The sequence below is a fragment of the Phalangium opilio genome, unplaced genomic scaffold, assembly GCF_054372755.1.
Source record: "Phalangium opilio isolate 3A_F unplaced genomic scaffold, DU_Popi_V2 ptg000009l_1, whole genome shotgun sequence".
NCBI classification, from domain to species: Eukaryota; Metazoa; Arthropoda; class Arachnida; order Opiliones; family Phalangiidae; genus Phalangium; species Phalangium opilio.
In genome coordinates, this window is record NW_028324146.1 from 13710577 (window position 1) to 13724106 (window position 13530).

A 13530-nucleotide genomic window follows, 5' to 3' on the forward strand; every position below is an offset into this window, starting at 1 on the left:
TTTACGTTTAGCTTAATTTCTCGGCCCCTGTTTGTCGTAGCTCAATGTTTTTAGTATGGTTAGATGGGGGACAAATTGGACTAAAACATACTCAAAGGACATCTCCGTATCTCAGTAGAAACAGAGTTACGAGCCTGCAAAGTATAGTGTAATGCATTTCCTACGGAGGGGTTGTTTGTTTACGTTTAGCTTAATTACTCGGCCCCTGTTTGTCGTAGCCCAAAGTTTTTAGTATGGTTAGATGAGGGACAATTTGGACTATAACATATCCTAAGGACATCCCCGTATCTCTAGTAGACACAGAGTTATGGGCCTGCAAAGTATAGTCTAATGCATTTCCTATGGACGGGTTGTTTGTTTACGTTTAGCTTAATTACTCGGCCCCTGTTTGTCGTAGCTCAATGTTTTTAATATGGTTAGATGGGGGACAAATTGGACTAAAACATACTCAAAGGACATCCCCGTATCTCAGTAGTAACAGAGTTACGAGCCTGCAAAGTATAGTCTAATGCATTTCCTATGGACGGGTTGTTTGTTTACGTTTAGCTTAATTACTCGGCCCCTGTTTGTCGTAGCTCAATGCTTTTAGCATGGTTAGATGTGGGACAAATTGGACTATGACATACTCAAAGGACATCCCCGTATCTCCAGTAGAAACAGAGTTACGAGCCTGCAATTCGAATTTAAATTAGGTGAGACAAATTAACCATCATCTTTTTAAAACAATAACAAAAAAAAACATGTTTGATTTTTTCATATCTAATAAAATTTAAAGAGGAAAAGAAAGTGAAAAAGCCAACGGCACGCAGTGTTCCTAAGTGGTCTCCCTCCCAAGTACTGTATGCGCTCGACGCTGCTTAACTTCGGTGAACGGACGAGAACCGGTGTTTTCAGCGTGATATGGCCGTTGCCGAGAGTGATAGTTAATAATTCGAATTTAAATTAAGTGAGACAAATTAACCTTCATCATTTTAAAACAATAACAAAAAGAAAACATGTTTGCTTTTTTCATATCTATTAAAATTTCAAAGAGGAAAAAAAAGTGAAAAAGCCAACGGCACGCAGTGTTCCTAAGTGGTCTCCCTCCCACGTAGTGACTGCGCTCGACGCTGCTTAACTTCGGTTATCGGACGAGAACCGGTGTATTCAGCGTGATATGGCCGTTGCCGAGAGTGCTAGTTAATAATTTGAATTTAATTTACTTTCATCTTTATAAAACAATAAAAAAAGAAGATATGTTTGCTTTTTTCATATCCATTGGAATTTAAAAGAGGAAAAAAAGTGAAAAAGCCAACGGCACGCAGTGTTCCTAAGTGGTCTCCCTCCCAAGTACTGTATGCGCTCGACGCTGCTTAACTTCGGTGATCGGACGAGAACCGGTGTTTTCAGCGTGATGTGGCCGTTGCCGAGAGGGCTAGTTAATAATTCGAATTTAATTAACTTTCATCTTTATAAAACAATATCAAAATGAAGATATGTTTGCTTTTTTCATATCTGGTGGAATTTGAAAGAGAAAACAAAAGTGAAAAAGCAAACGGCACGCAGTATTCCCAAGTACTGTATGCGCTCGACGCTGCTTAACTTCTATACTGGACGAGAACCGGTGTTTTCAGCGTGATATGGCCGTTGCCGAGAGTGCTAGATAATAATTCGAATTTAAATTAGGTGAGACAAATTAACCATCATCTTTTTAAAACAATAACAAAAAGAAAATATGTTTGCTTTTTTCATATCTATTGGAATTTAAAAGAGGAAAAAAAAAGTGAAAAAGCCAACGGCACGCAGTGTTCCTTAGTGGTCTTCCTCCCAAGTACTGACTGCGCTCGACGCTGCTTAACTTCGTTGATCGGACGAGAACCGGTGATTTCAGCGTGATATGGCCGTTGCCGAGAGTGCTATTTAATAATTTGAATTTAATTAACCTTCATCTTTATAAAACAATAACAAAAAGAAGATATGTTTGCTTTTTCCATATCTGATGGAATTTTAAAGAGGAAATAAAAGTGAAAAAGCCAACGGCACGCAGAGTTTCCAAGTACTGACTGCGCTCGACGCTGCTTAACTTCGGTGATCGGACGAGAACCGGTGTCTTCAGCGTGATATGGCCGTTGCCGAGAGTGCTAGATAATAATTCGAATTTAAATTAGGTGAGACAAATTAACCATCATCTTTTTTAAACAATAACAAAAAGAAAACATGTTTGATTTTTTCATATCTATTAAAATTTAAAAGAGGAAAAAAAAGTGAAAAAGCCAACGGCACGCAGTGTTCCTAAGTGGTCTCCCTCCCAAGTACTGTATGCGCTCGACGCTGCTTAACTTCGGTGAACGGACGAGAACCGGTGTTTTCAGCGTGATATGGCCGTTGCCGAGAGTGATAGTTAATAATTCGAATTTAAATTAAGTGAGACAAATTAACCTTCATCATTTTAAAACAATAACAAAAAGAAAACATGTTTGCTTTTTTCATATCTATTAAAATTTCAAAGAGGAAAAAAAAGTGAAAAAGCCAACGGCACGCAGTGTTCCTAAGTGGTCTCCCTCCCACGTAGTGACTGCGCTCGACGCTGCTTAACTTCGGTTATCGGACGAGAACCGGTGTATTCAGCGTGATATGGCCGTTGCCGAGAGTGCTAGTTAATAATTTGAATTTAATTTACTTTCATCTTTATAAAACAATAAAAAAAGAAGATATGTTTGCTTTTTTCATATCCATTGGAATTTAAAAGAGGAAAAAAAAGTGAAAAAGCCAACGGCACGCAGTGTTCCTAAGTGGTCTCCCTCCCAAGTACTGTATGCGCTCGACGCTGCTTAACTTCGGTGATCGGACGAGAACCGGTGTTTTCAGCGTGATGTGGCCGTTGCCGAGAGTGCTAGTTAATAATTCGAATTTAAATTAAGTGAGACAAATTAACCTTCATCATTTTAAAACAATAACAAAAAGAAAACATGTTTGCTTTTTTCATATCTATTAAAAATTAAAAGAGGAAAAAAAGTGAAAAAGCCAACGGCACGCAGTGTTCCTAAGTGGTCTCCCTCCCAAGTACTGACTGCGCTCGACGCTGCTTAACTTCGGTGATCGGACGAGAACCGGTGTATTCAGCGTGATATGGCCGTTGCCGAGAGTGCTGGTTAATAATTTGAATTTAATTAACTTTCATCTTTATAAAACAATATCAAAATGAAGATATGTTTGCTTTTTTCATATCTGGTGGAATTTGAAAGAGAAAACAAAAGTGAAAAAGCAAACGGCACGCAGTATTCCCAAGTACTGTATGCGCTCGACGCTGCTTAACTTCGGTACTGGACGAGAACCGGTGTTTTCAGCGTGATATGGCCGTTGCCGAGAGTGCTAGATAATAATTCGAATTTAAATTAGGTGAGACAAATTAACCATCATCTTTTTAAAACAATAACAAAAAGAAAATATGTTTGCTTTTTTCATATCTATTGGAATTTAAAAGAGGAAAAAAAAAGTGAAAAAGCCAACGGCACGCAGTGTTCCTTAGTGGTCTTCCTCCCAAGTACTGACTGCGCTCGACGCTGCTTAACTTCGTTGATCGGACGAGAACCGGTGATTTCAGCGTGATATGGCCGTTGCCGAGAGTGCTATTTAATAATTTGAATTTAATTAACCTTCATCTTTATAAAACAATAACAAAAAGAAGATATGTTTGCTTTTTCCATATCTGATGGAATTTTAAAGAGGAAATAAAAGTGAAAAAGCCAACGGCACGCAGAGTTTCCAAGTACTGACTGCGCTCGACGCTGCTTAACTTCGGTGATCGGACGAGAACCGGTGTCTTCAGCGTGATATGGCCGTTGCCGAGAGTGCTAGATAATAATTCGAATTTAAATTAGGTGAGACAAATTAACCATCATCTTTTTTAAACAATAACAAAAAGAAAACATGTTTGATTTTTTCATATCTATTAAAATTTAAAAGAGGAAAAAAAAGTGAAAAAGCCAACGGCACGCAGTGTTCCTAAGTGGTCTCCCTCCCAAGTACTGTATGCGCTCGACGCTGCTTAACTTCGGTGAACGGACGAGAACCGGTGTTTTCAGCGTGATATGGCCGTTGCCGAGAGTGATAGTTAATAATTCGAATTTAAATTAAGTGAGACAAATTAACCTTCATCATTTTAAAACAATAACAAAAAGAAAACATGTTTGCTTTTTTCATATCTATTAAAATTTAAAAGAGGAAAAAAAAGTGAAAAAGCCAACGGCACGCAGTGTTCCTAAGTGGTCTCCCTCCCAAGTAGTGACTGCGCTCGACGCTGCTTAACTTCGGTTATCGGACGAGAACCGGTGTATTCAGCGTGATAAGGCCGTTGCCGAGAGTGCTAGTTATTAATTTGAATTTAATTTACTTTCATCTTTATAAAACAATAACAGAAAGAAGATATGTTTGCCTTTTTCATATCTATTGGAATTTAAAAGAGGAAAAAAAAGTGAAAAAGCCAACGGCACGCAGTGTTCCTAAGTGGTCTCCCTCCCAAGTACTGACTGCGCTCGACGCTGCTTAACTTCGGTGATCGGACGAGAACCGGTGTCTTCAGCGTGATATGGCCGTTGCCGAGAGTGCTAGATAATAATTCGAATTTAAATTAGGTGAGACAAATTAAACATCATCTTTTTAAAACAATAACAAAAAGAAAATATGTTTGCTTTTTTCATATCTATTGGAATTTAAAAGAGGAAAAAAAAGTGAAAAAGCCAACGGCACGCAGTGTTCCTTAGTGGTCTTCCTCCCAAGTACTGACTGCTCTCGACGCTGCTTAACTTCGGTGATCGGACGAGAACCGGTGATTTCAGCGTGATATGGCCGTTGCCGAGAGTGCTATTTAATAATTTGAATTTAATTAACCTTCATCTTTATAAAACAATAACAAAAAGAAGATATGTTTGCTTTTTCCATATCTGATGGAATTTTAAAGAGGAAATAAAAGTGAAAAAGCCAACGGCACGCATAGTTTCCAAGTACTGACTGCGCTCGACGCTGCTTAACTTCGGTGATCGGACGAGAACCGGTGTCTTCAGCGTGATATGGCCGTTGCCGAGAGTGCTAGATAATAATTCGAATTTAAATTAGGTGAGACAAATTAACCATCATCTTTTTAAAACAATAACAAAAAGAAAACATGTTTGATTTTTTCATATCTATTAAAATTTAAAAGAGGAAAAAAAAGTGAAAAAGCCAACGGCACGCAGTGTTCCTAAGTGGTCTCCCTCCCAAGTACTGTATGCGCTCGACGCTGCTTAACTTCGGTGAACGGACGAGAACCGGTGTTTTCAGCGTGATATGGCCGTTGCCGAGAGTGATAGTTAATAATTCGAATTTAAATTAAGTGAGACAAATTAACCTTCATCATTTTAAAATAATAACAAAAAGAAAACATGTTTGCTTTTTTCATATCTATTAAAATTTAAAAGAGGAAAAAAAAGTGAAAAAGCCAACGGCACGCAGTGTTCCTAAGTGGTCTCCCTCCCAAGTAGTGACTGCGCTCGACGCTGCTTAACTTCGGTTATCGGACGAGAACCGGTGTATTCAGCGTGATAAGGCCGTTGCCGAGAGTGCTAGTTATTAATTTGAATTTAATTTACTTTCATCTTTATAAAACAATAACAGAAAGAAGATATGTTTGCTTTTTTCATATCTATTGGAATTTAAAAGAGGAAAAAAAAGAGAAAAAGCCAACGGCACGCAGTGTTCCTAAGTGGTCTCCCTCCCAAGTACTGTATGCGCTCGACGCTGCTTAACTTCGGTGATCGGACGAGAACCGGTGTTTTCAGCGTGACATGGCCGTTGCCGAGAGTGCTAGTTAATAATTCGAATTTAAATTAAGTGAGACAAATTAACCTTCATCATTTTAAAACAATAACAAAAAGAAAACATGTTTGCTTTTTTCATATCTATTGGAATTTAAAAGAGGAAAAAAAGTGAAAAAGCCAACGGCACGCAGTGTTCCTTAGTGGTCTCCCTCCCAAGTACTGACTCCGCTCGACGCTGCTTAACTTCGGTGATCGGACGAGAACCGGTGATTTCAGCGTGATATGGCCGTTGCCGAGAGTGCTATTTAATAATTTGAATTTAATTAACCTTCATCTTTATAAAACAATAACAAAAAGAAGATATGTTTGCTTTTTCCATATCTGATGGAATTTTAAAGAGGAAATAAAAGTGAAAAAGCCAACGGCACGCAGAGTTTCCAAGTACTGACTGCGCTCGACGCTGCTTAACTTCGGTGATCGGACGAGAACCGGTGTCTTCAGCGTGATATGGCCGTTGCCGAGAGTGCTAGATAATAATTCGAATTAAAATTAGGTGAGACAAATTAACCATCATCTTTTTAAAACAATAACAAAAAGAAAACATGTTTGATTTTTTCATATCTATTAAAATTTAAAAGAGGAAAAAAAAGTGAAAAAGCCAACGGCACGCAGTGTTCCTAAGTGGTCTCCCTCCCAAGTACTGTATGAAGTCGACGCTGCTTAACTTCGGTGAACGGACGAGAACCGGTGTTTTCAGCGTGATATGGCCGTTGCCGAGAGTGATAGTTAATAATTCGAATTTAAATTAAGTGAGACAAATTAACCTTCATCATTTTAACACAATAACAAAAAGAAAACATGTTTGCTTTTTTCATATCTATTAAAATTTAAAAGAGGAAAAAAAAGTGAAAAAGCCAACGGCACGCAGTGTTCCTAAGTGGTCTCCCTCCCAAGTAGTGACTGCGCTCGACGCTGCTTAACTTCGGTTATCGGACGAGAACCGGTGTATTCAGCGTGATAAGGCCGTTGCCGAGAGTGCTCGTTATTAATTTGAATTTAATTTACTTTCATCTTAATAAAACAATAACAAAAAGAAGATATGTTTGCTTTTTTCATATCTATTGGAATTTAAAAGAGGAAAAAAAAGTGAAAAAGCCAACGGCACGCAGTGTTCCTAAGTGGTCTCCCTCCCAAGTACTGTATGCGCTCGACGCTGCTTAACTTCGGTGATCGGACGAGAACCGGTGTTTTCAGCGTGATGTGGCCGTTGCCGAGAGTGCTAGTTAATAATTCGAATTTAAATTAAGTGAGACAAATTAACCTTCATCATTTTAAAACAATAACAAAAAGAAAACATGTTTGCTTTTTTCATATCTATTAAAAATTAAAAGAGGAAAAAAAAGTGAAAAAGCCAACGGCACGCAGTGTTCCTAAGTGGTCTCCCTCCCAAGTACTGACTGCGCTCGACGCTGCTTAACTTCAGTGAACGGACGAGAACCGGTGTATTCAGCGTGATATGGCCGTTGCCGAGAGTGCTAGTTAATAATTTGAATTTAATTAACTTTCATCTTTATAAAACTATATCAAAATGAAGATATGTTTGCTTTTTTCATATCTGGTGGAATTTGAAAGAGGAAACAAAAGTGAAAAAGCAAACGGCACGCAGAATTCCCAAGTACTGTATGCGCTCGACGCTGCTTAACTTCGGTGATCGGACGAGAACCGGTGTTTTCAGCGTGATATGGCCGTTGCCGAGAGTGCTAGTTAATAATTCGAATTTAAATTAAGTGAGACAAATTAACCTTCATCATTTTAAAACAATAACAATAAGAAAACATGTTTGCTTTTTTCATATCTATTAAAATTAAAAAGAGGAAAAAAAAGTGAAAAAGCCAACGGCACGCAGTGTTCCTAAGTGGTCTCCCTCCCAAGTACTGTATGCGCTCGACGCTGCTTAACTTCGGTGATCGGACGAGAACCGGTGTTTTCAGCGTGATGTGGCCGTTGACAAGAGTGCTAGTTAATAATTCGAATTTAAATTAAGTGAGACAAATTAACCTTCATCATTTTAAAACAATAACAAAAAGAAAACATGTTTGCTTTTTTCATATCTATTAAAAATTAAAAGAGGAAAAAAAAGTGAAAAAGCCAACGGCACGCAGTGTTCCTAAGTGGTCTCCCTCCCAAGTACTGACTGCGCTCGACGCTGCTTAACTTCAGTGAACGGACGAGAACCGGTGTATTCAGCGTGATATGGCCGTTGCCGAGAGTGCTAGTTAATAATTTGAATTTAATTAACTTTCATCTTTATAAAACTATATCAAAATGAAGATATGTTTGCTTTTTTCATATCTGGTGGAATTTGAAAGAGGAAACAAAAGTGAAAAAGCAAACGGCACGCAGTATTCCCAAGTACTGTATGCGCTCGACGCTGCTTAACTTCGGTGATCGGACGAGAACCGGTGTTTTCAGCGTGATATGGCCGTTGCCGAGAGTGCTAGTTAATAATTCGAATTTAAATTAAGTGAGACAAATTAACCTTCATCATTTTAAAACAATAACAATAAGAAAACATGTTTGCTTTTTTCATATCTATTAAAATTAAAAAGAGGAAAAAAAGTGAAAAAGCCAACGGCACGCAGTGTTCCTTAGTGGTCTCCCTCCCAAGTACTGACTGCGCTCGACGCTGCTTAACTTCGGTGATCGGACGAGAACCGGTGTCTTCAGCGTGATATGGCCGTTGCCGAGAGTGCTAGACAAATTGGACTATAACATATCCTAAGGACATCCCGGTATCTCTAGTAGAGTTATGGGCCTGCAAAGTATAGTCTAATGCATTTTCTATGGAGGGGTTTGCTTGTTCACGTATTGCTTAATTACTTGCCCCTGTTCTTTCGATTAAAAATAATAACATAGCTTTAGTGTACCGGTTATCGCATCCGCCTCACTCCCGGAAGGCCACAGGTTCGAAACCGCGAAGTTTTTTTTTTTTGCTTGGAACATGCAAAGACCTTTATAATTATCCGAACATTTGTGTCAAGGTCACATTATTTACATCCCCGTATCTCTGGTAGAACCAGAGTGACGAGCCTCCAGAATTTAGTCTAATGTATTTCCTATGGAGGGGTTTGTTTGTTTACGATTAGCTTAATTACTCGACTACTGTTTGTCGTAGCCCTAATTCTTAGTATGGTTAGATGGGGGCAAATTGGACTATAACATACTCAAAGGACATCCCCGTATCTCCAGTAGAAACAGAGTTACGAGCCTGCAAAGTATAGCCTAACTCATTTCCTATGGAGGGGGTTTGTTTCTTTACGTTTTGCTTAAGGACTCGGCCCCTGTTTGTCGTAACCCAAATATTTTAGTATGGTTAGATGGGGGACAAATTGGACTATAACATATCCTAAGGACATCCCGGTATCTCTAGTAGACACAGAGTTATGGGCCTGCAAAGTATAGTCTAATGCATTTTCTATGGAGGGGTTTGTTTGTTTTCATGTATTGCTTAATTACTTGACCCTGTTCTTTCGATTAAAAATAATAACATATCTTTAGTGTAGCGGTTATCGCATCCGCCTCACTCCCGGAAGGCCACAGGTTCGAAACCGCGAAGTTTTTTTTTTTGCTTGGAACATGCAAAGACCTTTATAATTATCCGAACATTTGTGTCAAGGTGACATTATTTACATCCCCGTATCTCTGGTAGAACCAGAGTGACGAGCCTCCAGAATTTAGTCTAATGTATTTCCTATGGAGGGGTTTGTTTGTTTACGATTGGCTTAATTACTCGACTACTGTTTGTCGTAGCCCTAATTCTTAGTATGGCTAGATGGGGGACAAATTGGTCTATAACATACTCAAAGGACATCCCCGTATCTCCAGTAGAAACAGAGTTACGAGCCTGCACTGTTTATTTTCAAAAATCAAAAGTAAACCTTCTAACAATAAGTGAGACAAAAAATAAGTTGACGATGATATTGAGGTAGCCTCAAGTTTAAAGTATCCTTGTATGGGGAGCAAAGAGTACTATAACATATCCAAAGGAGATCCCAGTATCTCTTGTAGAACAAGAGATATGAGCCTCCAAAGTTTAGTGCAAAAATCATAAGTAAAATAATAAAAATAAGTGAGACGATACCAAAGTTGACGAACTTTTTGCTTAATATCTCGGCCTTTGTTTGTCGTAGCTCAATTTTTTTAGTATGGTTAGATGGGGGGCAAATTGGACTAAAACATACTTAAAGGACATCCCCGTATCTCCAGTAGAAACAGAGTTACGAGCCTGCAAAGTATAGTCTAATGCATTTCCTATGGAGGGGTTGTTTGTTTACGTTTAGCTTAATTACTCGGCCCCTTTTTGTTGTAGCCCAAAGTTTTTAGTATGTTTAGATGGGGGACAATTTGGACTATAACATATCCTAAGGACATCCCCGTATCTCTAGTAGACACAGAGTTATGGGCTGCAAAGTATAGTATAATGCATTTTCTAAGGAGGGGTTTTTTTGTTCACGTATTGCTTAATTACTTGACCCTGTTCTTTCGATTAAAAATAATAACATATTTTTAGTGCAGCGGTTATCGCATCCGCCTCACTCCCGGAAGGCCACAGGTTCGAAACCGCGAAGTTTTTTTTTTTTTGCTTGGAACATGCAAAGACCTTTATAATTATCCGAACATTTTTGTCAAGGTCACATTATTTACATCCCCGTATCTCAGGTAGAACCAGAGTTACGAGCCTCCAGAATTTAGTCTAATGTATTTCCTATGGAGGGGTTTGTTTGTTTACGATTAGCTTAATTACTCGACTGCTGTTTGTCGTAGACCTAATTCTTAGTATGGCTAGATGGGGGACAAATTAGTCTATAACATACTCAAAGAACATCCCCGTATCTCCAGTAGAAACAGAGTTACGAGCCTGCAAAGTTTATTTTCAAAAATCAAAAGTAACCTTCTAACAATAAGTGAGACAAAAAATAAGTTGACGACGATATTGAGGTAGCCTCAAGTTTAAAGTATCCTTGTATGGGGAGCAAAGAGTACTATAACATATCCAAAGGAGATCCCAGTATCTCTTGTAGAACAAGAGATATGAGCCTCCAAAATTTAGTGCAAAAATCATAAGTAACATAATAAAAATAAGTGAGACGATACCAAAGTTGACGAACATTTTGCTTAATATCTCGGCCCCTGTTTGCCGTAGCTCAATGTTTTTAGTATGGTTAGATGGGGGACAAATTGGACTAACACATACTCAAAGGACATCCCCGTATCTCCAGTAAAAACAGAGTTACGAGCCTGCAAAGTATAGTCTAATGCATTTCCTATGGAGGGGTTGTTTGTTTACGTTTTGCTTAATTACTCGGCCCCTGTTTGTCGTAGCCCAACGTTTTTAGTATGTTTAGATGAAGGACAATTTGGACTATAACATATCCTAAGGACATCCCCGTATCTCTAGTAGACACAGAGTTATGGGCCTGCAAAGTATAGTCTAATGCATTTCCTATGGACGGGTTGTTTGTTTACGTTTAGCTTAATTACTCGGCCCCTGTTTGTCGTAGCTCAATGTTTTTAGTATGGTTAGATGGGGGACAAATTGGACTATAACATACTCAAAGGACATCCCCGTATCTCCAGTAGAAACAGAGTTACGAGCCTGCAAAGTATAGTCTAACTCATTTCCTATGGAGGGGGTTTGTTTCTTTACGTTTTGCTTAAGTACTCGGCCCCTGTTTGTCGTAGCCCAAAGTTTTTAGTATGGTTAGATGGGGGACAAATTGGACTATAACATATCCTAAGGACATCCCGGTATCTCTAGTAGACACAGAGTTATAGGCCTGCAAATTATAGTCTTGTGCATTTTCTATGGAGGGGTTTGTTTGTTCACGTATTGCTTAATTACTTGACCTTGTTCTTTCGATTAACATTAAACATATCTTTTTTTTCTTATTGTTTTATAAATATTAAGGTTAATTAAATTCGAATTCTTAACTAGCACTCTCGGTAACGGCCATATCACGCTGAATACACCGGTGCTCGTCTGGATGAATATCGTTATATTTGATTGAATTAAAGCAAAAAGTACAAAAAAATGGTTTCAGTGGTTATATTTGAAAATAGTGAAAAAATTCTCAAAATGTGCTTGTCTGGCCGAGAAACGTCGATTTTGAAAATGTAATTAAAAATCGAGGTTCAATTTTATTTATTGATCAATCGATATGAAATCACTTTTAATGAGTATTTTATAGGTAAATAAGCTGAATTCGGTCTAAAGTTTGTCCAGAAAAAAATTCATTAAAAAGTGTACCGAAATAATCGCATGTTTTTTTCTTCAAGATACCAAATCCGTGACAACGATTTCTTATTGGAAATTGTATTTTAACAGTTTTTTGGATGAAAATCGTTATATTTGCTTGAATTAAAGAAAAAAGTACAAAAATAATGGTTTCAGTGGTTATATTTTAAAATAGTGAAAAAATTCTCAAAATGTGCTTCTCTGGCCGAGAAACGTCGATTTTGAAAATGTTATTAAAACTCGAGGTACATTTTAATTAATTGATCAATCGATATGAAATCACTTTTAATGAGTATTTTATAGGTAAATAAGCTGAATTCGGTCAAAAATTTGTCCAGAAAAAAATTCATTAAAAAGTGTACCGAAAAAATCGCATGTTTTTTTTCTTCAAGATACAAAATCCGTGACAACGATTTCTTATTGGAAATTGAATTTTTACAGTTTTTTGGATGAATATCGTTATATTTGCTTGAATTAAAGCAAAAAGTACAAAAATAATGGTTTCAATGGTTATATTTTAAAATAGTGAAAAAATTCTCAAAATGTTTTTCTCTGGCCGAGAAACGTCGATTTTGAAAATGTTATTAAAAATCGAGGTTCATTTTTATTTATTGATCAATCGAAATGAAATCACTTTTAGTGAGTATTTTATAGGTAATTAATTTGAATTCGGTCAAATATTTGTCCAGAAAAAAATGCATTAAAAAGTGTACCGAAAAAATCGCATGTTTTTTTTCTTCAAGATACAAAATCCGTGACAACGATTTCTTATTTTAAATTAAATTTGAACAGTTTTTTGAATGAATATCGTTATATTTGCTTGAATTAAAGCAAGGGCCATATCACGCTGAATACACCGGTTCTCGTCCGATAACCGAAGTTAAGAAGCGTCGAGCGCAGGCACTACTTGGGAGGGAGACCACTTAGGAACACTGCGTGCCGTTGGCTTTTTCACTTTTTTTTCCTCTTTTAAATTTTAATAGATATGAAAAAAGCAAACACGTTTTCTTTTTGTTATTGTTTTAAAATGATGAAGGTTAATTTGTCTCACTTAATTTAAATTCGAATTATTAACTAGCACTCTCGGCAACGGCCATATCACGCTGAAAACACCGGTTCACGTCCGACAACCGAAGTAAAGCAGCTTCGAGCGCATACAGTACTTGGGAATACTGCGTGCCGTTTGCTTTTTCACTTTTGTTTCCTCTTTTAAATTCCACCAGATATGAAAAAAGCAAACACGTTTTCTTTTTGTTATTGTTTTAAAATGATGAAGGTTAATTTGTCTCACAAATTCGAATTATTAACTAGCACTCTCGGCAACGGCCATATCACGCTGAAAACACCGGTTCTCGTCCGATAACCGAAGTTAAGCAGCGTCGAGCGCAGTCACAACTTGGGAACACTGCGTGCCGTTGGCTTTTTCACTTTTTTTTCCTCTTTTAAATTCCACCAGATATG

The 13530-nt window shown here is 37.7% G+C and overlaps 5 non-coding genes and 26 pseudogenes across 5 annotated transcripts; 1 reads left to right on the forward strand and 30 right to left on the reverse strand.

Moving 5' to 3' along the window:
- Nucleotides 1-793: 793 nt before the first annotated feature.
- Nucleotides 794-912, reverse strand: LOC149716250 (5S ribosomal RNA; annotated as a pseudogene).
- A 137-nt stretch (nucleotides 913-1049) lies between these two features.
- Nucleotides 1050-1168, reverse strand: LOC149716251 (5S ribosomal RNA; annotated as a pseudogene).
- A 120-nt stretch (nucleotides 1169-1288) lies between these two features.
- Nucleotides 1289-1407, reverse strand: LOC149716252 (5S ribosomal RNA; annotated as a pseudogene).
- Nucleotides 1408-1769: 362 nt separating this feature from the next.
- Nucleotides 1770-1888, reverse strand: LOC149716253 (5S ribosomal RNA; annotated as a pseudogene).
- Nucleotides 1889-2010: 122 nt separating this feature from the next.
- Nucleotides 2011-2113, reverse strand: LOC149716254 (5S ribosomal RNA; annotated as a pseudogene).
- Nucleotides 2114-2250: 137 nt separating this feature from the next.
- Nucleotides 2251-2369, reverse strand: LOC149716255 (5S ribosomal RNA; annotated as a pseudogene).
- A 137-nt stretch (nucleotides 2370-2506) lies between these two features.
- On the reverse strand, nucleotides 2507-2625 carry LOC149716256 (5S ribosomal RNA; annotated as a pseudogene).
- A 121-nt stretch (nucleotides 2626-2746) lies between these two features.
- On the reverse strand, nucleotides 2747-2865 carry LOC149716257 (5S ribosomal RNA; annotated as a pseudogene).
- A 136-nt stretch (nucleotides 2866-3001) lies between these two features.
- On the reverse strand, nucleotides 3002-3120 carry LOC149716258 (5S ribosomal RNA). The gene has a single exon (XR_016372292.1). It is a non-coding gene; the product is annotated as a 5S ribosomal RNA (ribosomal RNA).
- A 362-nt stretch (nucleotides 3121-3482) lies between these two features.
- On the reverse strand, nucleotides 3483-3601 carry LOC149716259 (5S ribosomal RNA; annotated as a pseudogene).
- Nucleotides 3602-3723: 122 nt separating this feature from the next.
- Nucleotides 3724-3826, reverse strand: LOC149716260 (5S ribosomal RNA; annotated as a pseudogene).
- Nucleotides 3827-3963: 137 nt separating this feature from the next.
- On the reverse strand, nucleotides 3964-4082 carry LOC149716261 (5S ribosomal RNA; annotated as a pseudogene).
- A 137-nt stretch (nucleotides 4083-4219) lies between these two features.
- Nucleotides 4220-4338, reverse strand: LOC149716262 (5S ribosomal RNA; annotated as a pseudogene).
- Nucleotides 4339-4460: 122 nt separating this feature from the next.
- On the reverse strand, nucleotides 4461-4579 carry LOC149716263 (5S ribosomal RNA). Its single transcript, XR_016373623.1, has one exon. It is a non-coding gene; the product is annotated as a 5S ribosomal RNA (ribosomal RNA).
- Nucleotides 4580-4716: 137 nt separating this feature from the next.
- Nucleotides 4717-4835, reverse strand: LOC149716264 (5S ribosomal RNA; annotated as a pseudogene).
- Nucleotides 4836-4957: 122 nt separating this feature from the next.
- On the reverse strand, nucleotides 4958-5060 carry LOC149716265 (5S ribosomal RNA; annotated as a pseudogene).
- Nucleotides 5061-5197: 137 nt separating this feature from the next.
- On the reverse strand, nucleotides 5198-5316 carry LOC149716266 (5S ribosomal RNA; annotated as a pseudogene).
- Nucleotides 5317-5453: 137 nt separating this feature from the next.
- LOC149716267 (5S ribosomal RNA) lies at nucleotides 5454-5572 on the reverse strand (annotated as a pseudogene).
- Nucleotides 5573-5694: 122 nt separating this feature from the next.
- LOC149716268 (5S ribosomal RNA) lies at nucleotides 5695-5813 on the reverse strand (annotated as a pseudogene).
- Nucleotides 5814-5949: 136 nt separating this feature from the next.
- Nucleotides 5950-6068, reverse strand: LOC149716269 (5S ribosomal RNA). The gene has a single exon (XR_016374091.1). It is a non-coding gene; the product is annotated as a 5S ribosomal RNA (ribosomal RNA).
- A 122-nt stretch (nucleotides 6069-6190) lies between these two features.
- On the reverse strand, nucleotides 6191-6293 carry LOC149716270 (5S ribosomal RNA; annotated as a pseudogene).
- A 137-nt stretch (nucleotides 6294-6430) lies between these two features.
- Nucleotides 6431-6549, reverse strand: LOC149716271 (5S ribosomal RNA; annotated as a pseudogene).
- A 137-nt stretch (nucleotides 6550-6686) lies between these two features.
- Nucleotides 6687-6805, reverse strand: LOC149716272 (5S ribosomal RNA; annotated as a pseudogene).
- Nucleotides 6806-6927: 122 nt separating this feature from the next.
- Nucleotides 6928-7046, reverse strand: LOC149716273 (5S ribosomal RNA; annotated as a pseudogene).
- Nucleotides 7047-7183: 137 nt separating this feature from the next.
- On the reverse strand, nucleotides 7184-7302 carry LOC149716274 (5S ribosomal RNA; annotated as a pseudogene).
- A 122-nt stretch (nucleotides 7303-7424) lies between these two features.
- On the reverse strand, nucleotides 7425-7527 carry LOC149716275 (5S ribosomal RNA; annotated as a pseudogene).
- Nucleotides 7528-7664: 137 nt separating this feature from the next.
- Nucleotides 7665-7783, reverse strand: LOC149716276 (5S ribosomal RNA). The gene has a single exon (XR_016374196.1). It is a non-coding gene; the product is annotated as a 5S ribosomal RNA (ribosomal RNA).
- A 137-nt stretch (nucleotides 7784-7920) lies between these two features.
- LOC149716277 (5S ribosomal RNA) lies at nucleotides 7921-8039 on the reverse strand (annotated as a pseudogene).
- A 122-nt stretch (nucleotides 8040-8161) lies between these two features.
- On the reverse strand, nucleotides 8162-8264 carry LOC149716278 (5S ribosomal RNA; annotated as a pseudogene).
- Nucleotides 8265-8400: 136 nt separating this feature from the next.
- LOC149716279 (5S ribosomal RNA) lies at nucleotides 8401-8519 on the reverse strand. Its single transcript, XR_016374209.1, has one exon. It is a non-coding gene; the product is annotated as a 5S ribosomal RNA (ribosomal RNA).
- A 4379-nt stretch (nucleotides 8520-12898) lies between these two features.
- On the forward strand, nucleotides 12899-13017 carry LOC149716280 (5S ribosomal RNA; annotated as a pseudogene).
- The last annotated feature ends 513 nt before the right edge of the window (nucleotides 13018-13530 follow it).